The sequence below is a fragment of the Cornus florida genome, unplaced genomic scaffold, assembly GCF_030987335.1.
Source record: "Cornus florida cultivar Cherokee Brave unplaced genomic scaffold, ASM3098733v1 CherokeeBrave_3.0.0_Hap2_Chr11, whole genome shotgun sequence".
NCBI classification, from domain to species: Eukaryota; Viridiplantae; Streptophyta; class Magnoliopsida; order Cornales; family Cornaceae; genus Cornus; species Cornus florida.
Genome location: NW_026775581.1, coordinates 637,579 through 649,748, shown reverse-complemented (window position 1 = coordinate 649,748; position 12,170 = coordinate 637,579). Strand labels below are relative to the sequence as shown.

The 12,170-nt window shown below is 37.4% G+C and overlaps 1 protein-coding gene across 1 annotated transcript in view; it reads left to right on the top strand.

Annotated features, from left to right (window-relative positions):
• Nucleotides 1-12,170, top strand: part of LOC132282977 (ubiquitin carboxyl-terminal hydrolase 9-like) — a 59,580-nt gene that overhangs the window by 38,161 nt on the left and 9,249 nt on the right. The gene's annotated exons all lie outside the window — the stretch shown is intronic.

The window sequence follows — 12,170 nt, the reverse complement described above, 5'->3', positions numbered from 1 at the left end:
TGTACTTTGCAAAGCAAGTGATCAGTTTTGTTAAGCAACCAAAGGAGCTCACTGATGGAGGATGGAGGTTGAAAAAGCCTATTTCCAATTTTCAGAAGAAGTTGTTCCAAATTTATTTTCAGTGTTGTTTTTGTTTCCCTTTCATTTTCACACCAGTTAATTCTATTTCCGTGTGATGGGAAGCTTTGTTTGGACTCAACAATCTTAACCTTGCTTGGCTTAGAACAAAGCCATTGGGGACATAAAACGATGTTCTCCTCTGACATTGTTAAGAGGATTAGGTAAATGGACAAAGTTAAAGAAGGTTGCTGATGGTCATGGTGGAAAGGTATGACATACGAATGGTTGAGGATAATGCCAACATAGAACTCAAATTGAATTAAGTAAACTAAATTATAAACTAGAACAATGCACAACTAAGAAATCTGAATGCAAATGAAATTAATTATGCTAGAAGTCATGCACTGGTTTAGGTGTAAAAATCTAAGAAGCACGGACACGGATACGACACGACACGGACACGGCGACACGGCAAATCCAAAAAAATTAGGACACGGACACGGCGAATAGTATATATATATATATATATATATATATATATATATATATATCAGCATTAATAATTTTAAAAAAAAAACACTGATATGTTTAAGTTGGAATATATATATATATCACTGATATGCTAGTATATATATATATCAGCATCTTTAGGACACGGACACGGCGAATTGTGGCATCTTTAGGTTAGTATATATATATATCAGCATCTTTAGGGTAGTACAAAACAAAAAATATAACATATCAGCATTAAAAATTAAAAAAAAAAAAAAAAATTAACATATCAGCATTAAAAATTTAAAAAAAAAAAAAAAAAAAATTCCAGAAAAGTCTGTCCGAGCCGTGTCCGTGCCGTGTCCGAGCTGTGTCCGAAAATTAAAGAAAATAAAAAAATTCCAGACATGTTTTTTGGCGTGTCCGACACGTGTCGGGGCGTGTCCGACGCGTGTCCATGTCCGACACGTGTCGGACACGGATTCTTCGCCCATTTTGGAGTGTCCGTGCTTCCTAGGTAAAAATAAAGTGGAAACAATGAAAAGATATATATATATATATATATATATATTAATTAAATGTGCAACCGAGGCAATTTAAAGGGGTTCAAAATTTAAATTGTTCAATTAGGACCTTTTGCAATTTCTAAACTAATCGAATGGATAAAAGTACTAATAACAATTTTTTTTTTTAGTTGCAGTACATGTACCTTTACCGAAGTAGAATATAGATCCCAATTGAATGCTCCGAGTGTTGAAGATTACCCCAAAATAGCTGCTCGAACTGAAGTAGGAATTCTGTATATATATATATATATATATATATATATTTTTTTTTTTGTGTGTCATTCTACTACTGAACAGGCTGAACTATTCTGTTGTGGCTTTGAAGTTTGGTCTGATCTTCTGAAGTGGGCTAAGCTTGGGCCTGAAAACTCAATCTGCAACTTCCTTAAAAGGGCTGGATCTGACTATTTTAAATTTGAGTTTGGTCAAATCTGGTATATAAGGAAACAAAATATATCCTTTCCAAACCCAAATATAAACTTTCCAAACGAGACGGGATAATCCAAAGTTGACTTTCCAAAATCAGTAGCGCTAAAATTTTGGTGACAATATGGAATGCAAAGATTGCAATAACCCAAAGTCGACTTTCCAAAATCAGTCGCGCAGATTGCAATAATCCAAAGTTGATTTTCCAGAATCGATAAGAGGATGCTGAAATTTCGGTGAACAATTGCAAAGATCTGGGCACACGTTGACAAATCAGTGTGAACGAAGATCGAGGAAGATGACAACTAGGGTTTGTATGGTTTTGGTGATGGTGAAGCAGCAGTGGTTCTGATACCAATTGATGCAGCAGCAGGTAGGGGCGATTTGAAATCAGAATTCAAGTAGAATAAGAAAGAGATTGAGAGAGAAAGGGAATAAGAATAGAGGGAAAGAAATCAGAAGGGAGAAGAAATCACAGATAATCTCAAATTCAATATCAATAATAATCATTAAAAACTGACTTTCACAATGTCTAAACCAACATATAAATAGGCATCGAAAAAAAACCCTAATCAACCTATTACCATAAATAAAACCCTAAATTATTGAAATATCCCATAATAATAATAAATAGACAAAAATCCCTAATTTTATCTTTCTTTCCCACGTCTCCAATAGTAGGTGTGGGCCATGTGGTTTTCAAGCTCTCGGGCCAGGCCCGGTTCTCCATCAAAAAGTCACTAGGAACCCATTTTTATTGAATTATATTGTAAAAAGTAGCGTATTGGTGCATTTTTGGGCTTTTGTGCAAATTCGAAAAAGATTCACTACTGCAATAGCGTATTCGGAAAAAATTCACTACTGGATAGAGAGATCATGCACAATTTGTTCCATCTCAGTGATCAATAAAACTACAGCTTTCTCCTACAAGACTCAAAATTAGCTAAAACACATACATTAAGTTACACATACACTGGAGAAAACAATGGCAATCACATACATATCTGAACAGAAAAAAAGTAAGACGAATCCGGCCACGTGATGCAGGATAGATAAGCTTGTTGTAATGTTGATTTAAAACCAGAAAAAAGAATTGGATGAGAATGAGAAGATGAGGTGAGGCTAGAAGGAGGGGAGAAGAAGATGGATTGAATGAGATAGGCTAGAGAGACTGAGGGATTGAGAATAGCAAGAACAAAGAGGGAGAAAAAGATACAGAGAGTTCACAAACTCACGATAATTATTCAATACTCCAAAACTAACCTGTTTAGTTACATAGTAGTCTTCATTTAAGCAAAACATAAACCAACCCTAAGAAACCTTAAAATAATAAAGTACTATAATATTCCTAAAATTAAAACATTACCAAAATAATGAAAACAAATAAATTAATTCTAATTATATCAAATCCCTAATTTCATCTTTATTTTCTTTGCCCCTTCTTCAAGAGTAAAGTCAATTCATGTGTTGTTCATGCATGCGAAACGCAACTCAACTCAATTCTCCATTAATTCTCTCTGGCTGAGAAAAACTCTCCTCCGGAGAGTAAAGCTTGCAGTATTGCTCTATATAGTCTGGGTCAACACAAAAACTCATATGTATTCCTTGTGACATCTAAAACTGGATTGCACTCCCATATGTCAAGAACATCCTTGACCGATCCATTTGCCGTGGCTGACATGATGGCAGAACAAGTGCTGGTATTGAAGAAAAATATAACTCCACTTGTAGGAACATAATGTCACGGGCCTAGAGATTTGGCGCAGCGGCACGGCCCGTGCGGCACCAAGGCGTTGCTTCATCTCGCGCAAGCGCCCTGGTCAGCCACCACGACTTGCCTTCCCAAGGATACATGCTGACTGGTTTCGGCCTGCCATGGCCTTGTCAGGGGAACGGCTCCAGCTCCCGACCAGTTTGTGCAGGGATGACCAACTCCCTTCTTCATAGTCAAGTCCACGACCAGCGACAAGCACCTCGAACTGAACCGAGTCGACCTGCCTGAACTCTGAAGAGGTACCATCCTGTGGTCCTGCACGCCCCTTCCCTGGAACCATTCCCAGTCAATGAATGTTCTTAGCCAACCAGCATGCGTGTCTTCTATGCTCATGGCGTCATTAGGAATCGGATCGTGACAATAAGCTAACAACACAGGAAGCTCAACATACTTGTGTTAGGCTTCAAATACTCTACAAGAAAAATTGGACTATTACTATTATTTGATGGAAAGTAAAACAAATATGCATTATTAGAAAAAAGTTGTGGGTCTACATCAATTAGAACATATTCTCCTTCAATAAATTTTTGATTCCTAGGATGAGCATATGCAGTAAATTTATAATTTTTATTACTCAAAACAATTTTTCATTGCATATCGGCATGAAATCATGGACAAACTGAACAAGGGAATCAAGAAATTCAAATAAGCAAGAATATGGAGGCATAAGTATAATCGTGGAGAAATGAATTCAATTATATTGAATCTGTGTGTTTTTACCAGAGCCTTTGTTGGGCTATATATAAGAAATTACAGAGAGAAAAATCAGCAACTAACTAAATTTGGAAACCCTATTATCGGGAATCCCTAATTCTCTATCAATCAAATCCCTAAACTCTAGGGAACAATTATTTACACGATTCTAGTGCTAACCTATCACTAATCACGGAGACTAACTCTTATTTTTCCACACTACCCCTCAAGCTGGTGAATAGGTGTCAACCATTCTTAGCTTAGAAATAATTTCTTGGAAGATAACACGGTTGAGCCCCTTTGTAAGAACATTTGCCATTTGACCTCCAGTGGGAATGTATGGTGTGCAAATTAATCCGCTTTCTAGTTTTTCCTTGATAAAATGACTTGTCTATCTCGATGTGCTTAGTTCGGTCGTGTTGCACTGGATTATGTGCAATGTTGATTGCTGATTTATTGTCACAGTAGAGTCTCATTGGTCCACTTCATTTAATCTTCAAGTCTTCCAGTATAATCTTTAGCCATAACAACTCACAGACATCTTGTGCCATTGCTCTAGACTCGGCTTCTGCACTTAACTGGGCTACAACATTTTGCTTTTTGCTTCGCCATGTTACCAAATTGCCTCCAAGGAATGTACAATAACCTGAAGTAGACCTCCGATCTATAGGGGACCCTACGTAATCTGCATCTGTGTAGGCTTTAAGGACAAGCTCAGAGTTTCTCTTGAACATTATCCCCTTCCCAGGATTAGCTTTCAAGTAATGAAGCACACGGTAGGCAGCTTGAAGATGAATCTCCTTGGGGTCATGCATGAATTGGCTGATGACGCTAACAGAATATGCTATGCCCGACTAGATGTGGGCAAGATATATGAGTTTTCCAACTAATCTCTGGTACATCTCTCTATCTAATGCTTGATCTCCAATAGCCTCTCCAAGTCTATGGTTCGGCTCTATAGGTGTTGCAATTGGTTTGCTTGCGAGCATTCCTGTTTCCTTAAGAAGATCGGTGACATACTTTCGTTGCGAGATGAAGATACCTTGTCTAGAATGAGCCACTTCAATCCCTAGAAAATACTTCAAAATCCCCAAATCTTTAATCTCGAATTCTTTGATCAAACATTGTTTCAAGGCTTGCTTCTCCTTCTCATCATTTCAAGTCATAATTATGTCGTCCACATAGACTATCAAGGCCGTGACTTTCCCTGAAACCGAGTGTTCGATGAAAAGAGTGTGATCTCCCTGACTCTGCTTTTATCCTGTAGCTAACATCACCTTAGTAAATCTCCCAAACCAGGCACGGGGCGATTGTTTTAAACTGTATAAGGCCTTCCTTAATTTGCATACCTTGTTCCCTTCAACTCCTCCAAATCCTGGCGAGATGCTCATATAGATTTCTTCTTCTAGGTCACCATGTAGAAAGGCGTTCTTCACATCGTACTACTGTAATTCCTAATTAAAATTGGCTGCTAATGACAACAAGATCCTCACAGTGTTCATTTTTGCAACTGGAGCGAAGGTCTCTTGGTAATCAACTCCATATGTCTGAGTGTATCCCTTAGCAACTAACCTTGCTTTGTAGCACTCTAACGATCCATCAGTCTTATACTTTAAGGTAAAAACCCACTTACACCCTACTGCCTTCTTTACCTTTTGGTAGATCAACTACCTCCCACGTCCCATTTTTTTTCAATGCGTCCATCTCAACTCTCATTGCTTTCCTCCATTCTTCATTTGATAATGCCTCAAATAAAGTGTTTGGAATAGAGATTTCATTTAGACTCGTGAGAAAACTCTATGGGCTGGTGAGAATTTCTTGAAGGATACATAATGAGATAGAGGGTATAATGGTCGTTTGGTACACTCTCGAGTTCCTTTCCTAATGGCTATGGGCAAATCTTGGTCAGTTATTTGAGGTCCAGGGAGCTAGTGTTCTATAAGTGGAGTAGGTTCAGATACCGTTACCTCATTCTCAGGAGTCTGGGCTTGCACCGGATCAGGAGCTAGACCTTGCTTCCTCGAGTACACCTTCCCTTTCCCATACCGTACGTGATCAAGAGTCATATTATCCTTCACAGGAGACACATGTGATAAAACGGCAGATTCAGGCTCAGGTACCGAGTTGGATTGAGTGTTTGATACAGGTAAGAGAGATGGTGAACGAGACGAAGACGGTAAAGCGAGCTGGAAAAAATCTTTTGTTTTCCATGATAGACGACTCTCCCTGAAGATAAGGTTCAGTAAAATATGGTTTCCCTTTCGCAAATGTGACATCAGCTGAGATATAGAGTTTTCTGGTAGGAGGAAGAAAACATTTGTAACCCTTTTGTGTGGTCGAGTATCCTACAAACACACACTTAATGGCTCTAGGATCTAATTTGCCCCGGTTGTTGCTATGGACATGAACAAATGAAGTGCACCCAAATATCCTCGGGGTAGGGTTGTTTGTGGCGCTATGGTTGGGGTAGAATTTAGAAAGGGCTTCCATTGGACTTCTTGACCCTAAAACCTGTGAAGGAAGTTTGTTTATGATGTAGGCAGATATAAGTACTGCTTCCCCCCAATAGTGTTTTGGTACATTTTGATGAAACAAGAGTGCTCTAGTAGTGTTTAGGAGATGATCGTTTTTCCTTTTGGCTACTCCGTTTTGTTGTGGAGTATTAATGCAAGATGATCATGAATAATTCCTTCCTTTTGAAAGAAGGATGACAAGACTTGATTGAAGTAATCCCTCGCATTATCAGACCTAAACCTCTTTATTTTGGTACCAAATTGATTGCGGATCATTGTATGGAAATTGAGAAAGATATTACTCACATCCGATTTGTTTTTAAGTAAAAATATCCAAGAGACTCTAGTGCAATCATCAATAAAGGACACAAACCATCGTGAACTAGAAATATTTGGGACTGTGGAGGGTCCCCATATATCACTGTGAATTAAATAGAAAGGGGAGGAACTTCTTTTGTTGCTAATGGGAAAAGCTACATGAGTGTGTTTTGCATACTCACAAATATCACAATGACATGTTCCAATATTTAATCCCTTAAACAAAGAAGCAAACATGATTTTTAGAATTGCAAAAGAAGGATGTCTGAGACGAAAATGATGCAACCATATGACATCTTTATTGGAAGAAGAGCTTGATCATACTCGGAAAGCTCAGTGTCTCAAGGTACTAGAGTCCTTCCTTTTCCTTGGCACATCCAATCCTCCTCCCCGAATCTTGGTCCTGAAATTCACAGTAAGAGGGATAAAACGTAACATGACAATGTAAGTCTCTAGTAAGCTTTTGAATGGACACAAGGTTAGCGGACAATTTAGGAACATGTAGAACATTTTTAAGAACAAGACTAGGGGTTATATGGATATCTCCTACACCAACAACTGTGGTTGTGGTTCCATCAGCAACAGTGATTTTCCTATTGCTAGGACATGGGGTAGAAGTGCTGAATTGGTTTGAGGCATGTGTCATGTGGTCTGTGGTTCCCGAGTCTATGGTCCATGAATCCACAAACAATTTATCAGAAACATTTAATCCAAGGGAGAATAAAGACTCACCTGAGAGGCTAAAGAACAAGCACCAGAAGATGGTTTCTCAAGGTTCCCAGCAGGTTTCTTAACTTCTCTATTTCTTCACTGTTGAATCTTCCATATTCTTTTGTCTGGTCCTGACCCACCTGTGAGGTCATATAGGCTTGTCCTTGTTGTCACTGCTGCTGTCCTCCTTTGTTTCCCCATTCTCGGCTGGATATGGGTGTTTTCCCGTGTAATTTCCAGCAACGATCCCTGGTATGTCGCGACATTTTACAGTATGTACACCAGAGATTGTCTTGGTTTGCCCCCTTTGATAATTCCGCCTTTCCATGTTCAGCATTTTGCGGTTGGTCTAGAGTGAGACCGGAAAGATGTTGGTGTAGTGCTGACCCACAGCGACAAAGCACAACGACAGTGACGAGGTGACTTCGTGATTCTGCAGAGGCAAATCAACAGGTGGTTTTTTATTTGGGTTCAATCTCAACTATGGTGATGAAGAGTCCGATGATGATTTTCAACTGGGGTATCGGTGAGGCTGAGGTAGCGGTGGTTATGGCAGGATAGTGCAAAGTTGTTTTGGTGAGTAGATTCAGTGAGGTTCAATTGATTAGATTAGGGAGAGACAATGAACCAGTATAGAAGCAATGGTTTCAATAGTTGAACAATATTGGGGTTTGTTTGGGTTATGACTAGGATTTAGGGTTTTGTGATTGGTTGCCGACATTGGGTTGATGATGTTAGACTGTGATGACAGTGGTTGTATAGGTTTTGGGCAGTGTATTTGTTCAGGGTATTTTGTCTAGGTTTTGAACAAACCGTATAGGTGATGGGTTTTGGATTTGGTGATTTGATTATTGTTGTTTGAATCTTTTGCTAAACTTGGATCTTTTTGCTTTGATACCAAGTTGGTGCAGGACGGGTACGCTTGTTATAACTTTTATTTAGTAGCGAAAAGAAAGAAGGGGATGAGAATGAGAAGATGAGATGAGGCTTGACCAAGGTGAGAAAATAGACGAAGGGGATGAGAAGATGATTGAAAGAGATAGGCTAGAGAGACTGAGGGATTGAGAAAAGCAAGAACAAAGAGGGAGAAAGAGATACAGATAATAATTCAGTACTCCAAAACTGACTTGTTAACTTACATAGAAGCCGCCTTTATATAGGCAAAACATAAACAAACCCAAAAATAAAGTAGTACTAAAATGTCCCTAAAATTAAACATTATCAAAATAATGAAAACAAATAAAAATTAACTATAATTATATTAAATTCCTTATTTCATCTTTCTTTTCTTTGCCCCTTTTCCAAGAGTAAAGTCAAATCATGTGTTGTTCATGCATGCAAATCACAACTCGTTCTCCATCACAACCAAAAACAAACAAAGCTAAGCAATTGAGGAAAACCCAAATTGGGAGTACCGTAGCCCTAGTTTCTTCCTCACTCTGAACCTCAATGCTGAAGAAGTAAAAATAATCATTGAAGTCATCATCCTCCTCTGCGTCACTGAAGGGTGGTGCAATAAATAATCAATTGTCGACCACAAAAATAACCAATTGATCAATCGGACGGAAGAGAGCTAACCATCACTGGAGGTTTTGTGAAATCTCTCCGGATTCACCTTGATACAGAATTCAATTGACAACAAGAGATGACTTAAATTACTGGAGCTTTGCTGTAGAGAGAGAGATAGAAAGAGAGAGAGAGAGAGAGAGGAGATTATAAGCGAGGGTTTTAAACCAAAGTGGCAATAAGTTTTCCTTGTTTTCACAGTTTGAGAAATTGTAACCCAAAAACTCAGAGAACTTCATTTTGTAGTTCTCTAAAAAGCTTCACTCTTATTTTATTTTATTTTATATCCTTTTTCCTAATTGCTACTCACACCTCCCCTCCCCTAAGGAATTGTTTGCACCCAAGAGATTGTGACAGTTTTTTTACAACTGTTATTCAAAACAGATCCAAGCAAATATAAAACCAGTTTTCCTAGTTTTTTGTCACTCAAAAAGCAGTTTTACAAACCAAGCAGGCTCATAGGCTTTCAAACTTTCACTTTCTTTGATTTTTCTTGTTAATTGTCATCATTCTAATGTATAAATAAATAGATGAAATAATATAAAAGGCTGTGTAAGTGTGTCTTAGCATTATTGAGCTAAGCATGACAAAAATGAATTTCAAGCGCTGTGTTTGTTTTCCAAAGGAGGCATAATTATTAAAGGCTCAAGACACACTAAAGCATTAAGGTCTCCTTCAGCCTAGGCGGAAGGCACTAAGAAGGGCAGAAGCTTGATTGATGTAAGGCGTGTGACAAAAATGAACAATAAATATGAGGACACAAAAATTATGAATTCTTAAAATCATAAGCAGCACAACTAATCAACATTCATTAAATAAGCACATGCATGAACTGAATCAGATAACATTAAAAATGTGCAACAATAAAAATCAATTATCATATATATTGGAAACATATATTTGTTATCATAAAAATTCAGAATCGAACACGACACAATTAACTCAAGATCTCCTTCAATTATAGAATAAGAGCAAATTACATGATCTGTAAATTTGACCATAATGTGATGTATATTATGGAAATTCAGTCATTAAAAAAGGAAGAAAGAATATGACATAATTAAATTATTAAAAAATTAAAGAGACACCTTATTATTATTATTAATTTTTCTGTAGCCCGGAGCCTGCGAAAAAGTTCGTACTTAAGGCTTCACGGAAGTCTGACTGAAGAGATCTGTCCTGTAGTGGGTTGAGCCACTTTGACTGTGCCTTGACAAGCCTGGGCTTTTTGAAGCCTAGGTGCGCCTTTAAAGCCTATGAAAGGAGGGAAGCTTTTATGTATCTCATCTATTCACATATGTGATCGCACACATGATTTTATCTTACTCTGTAGACTGACTGGTAGGGGACATGCCAATCCCCTCTCACACCTCCCTTCCTCTCGTAAAGAGAAAATTAGGAAATAAAATAAGATAAAATTAAAAAGTATCACTTAATTTTTTTTTTTTTTTTTTTTTGAACTATCAATGCGCTTCAAGTGAGAAATTCACAATTGCTATGCTTTGATACCAATATAGGGAAGAAACTGAAGAATATTTTGTTGCCCAAGGCTATGATACATAGGAGTACGTTATACACAATTAGACCTACTGGTGGTTGAAGTTTGGATGGGTCTTGCAAAAACTAAGTAACAAACTTTAGCCAAATTTTAAATTCCAACTAAAGCAACCAACTAAATTCTAATTAATTGGAAGAGTTCCGAAGTATTAAACTTGAAAACATCCACTCATGAACACTGATTTTTACGCGGAACAATAGGGAAAAAGCCACGAGATCTCGTCAAGGCAGATCAAGTTCACTTTTAGGAGATAGGTATTGCACACTAGTTTAATGAGACTCTAACCCAAGAATTCCGTAGTTACCTCTGACCTAAACTTTTACGCTAGACATTCCACCGGAGCTCTTGTCATCGTCAGTCAACAAATCTGATGTTCACGTGATCTGCTTTCAACCCGTGCTTTGATCTCCATGACTAGTCACGTTCGATTGTTTGTTTTTGTGTGGAATTGGTTATGGTGTTTAAATACTTGAAGCTCTAGGATTGATACATTTTAACACATGAATGCTTATTCTCAATATGATAATGAAATAAAGATCCACTAATTGAATTGCAAGGATGTACTTCAAATTGCCTCACATAAATGTTTTATACTCAACATATGCTCTATGTGCTTGCTTAGGTTTTCTGAAAGCATATGGTCTTTATACAGATGTTGGAGGCTGAAAAAGATTAGTATTAAAAGAGTTCAAATTAGATCTGGAAACTGCTGTTTCGCAACTTTCAATTGATTGATCGAACCTAGTCCAGCGAGTTTCAGTTGGTCCTTTGATTGATCATACTCGATATTCTATTTCTAATCCTAATTCTAATAGGATTCTGATTTCTGATATTCAATAACGGTTTAATGCCTTGTAAAAAATAACTTTGAAGATTAAAACATGAAATTTAAAAACTCAACTTATTTAATCAAATAGAGGTGAGTGCATAGTTTTGAGAGTTAAAATTTCCTTTTTCTCCCTTGTTGAAGCTCTGAATTCTTCGATATGTCCTTGGCCAGAGGTAATTCAACTACCTAATTTAACCAAATCTTAAAATTATAAGCAATTTTTGTCAACAATATTCCTATTGACCTAACAAAGAGTATATATATTTTTTTCATATTTTGTTTCCACCAAATCCCACCACTTGCTCCATCCGAATTTCCTTACTTAAAAATAATCATTTTCTCTTCATGAGACCTATGTTGTTGACTAGCTCATGATAGGGTTGCTTTTTTTGTTATCAGATGAAAAAGTATGTGGTTTTAACTATGGTAGAACTTAAATACATTGGTCAATTTTCAAGTCATCTTGTCGGTAATATACTTCACTTTCATAGTTTTGATTAGGTGTATGTTCTATGCTTTATTTTCACTGCCTAGTAAGCGTGGATATGAAGAGGGGAATTGGACGCAACACAATATGAACACGTTGACAAGGAAAAATCTTAAAAAATCCGAGACAGACTTGGGTTGGACACTGCCATAAATTATATATTTTTGTATTATATTA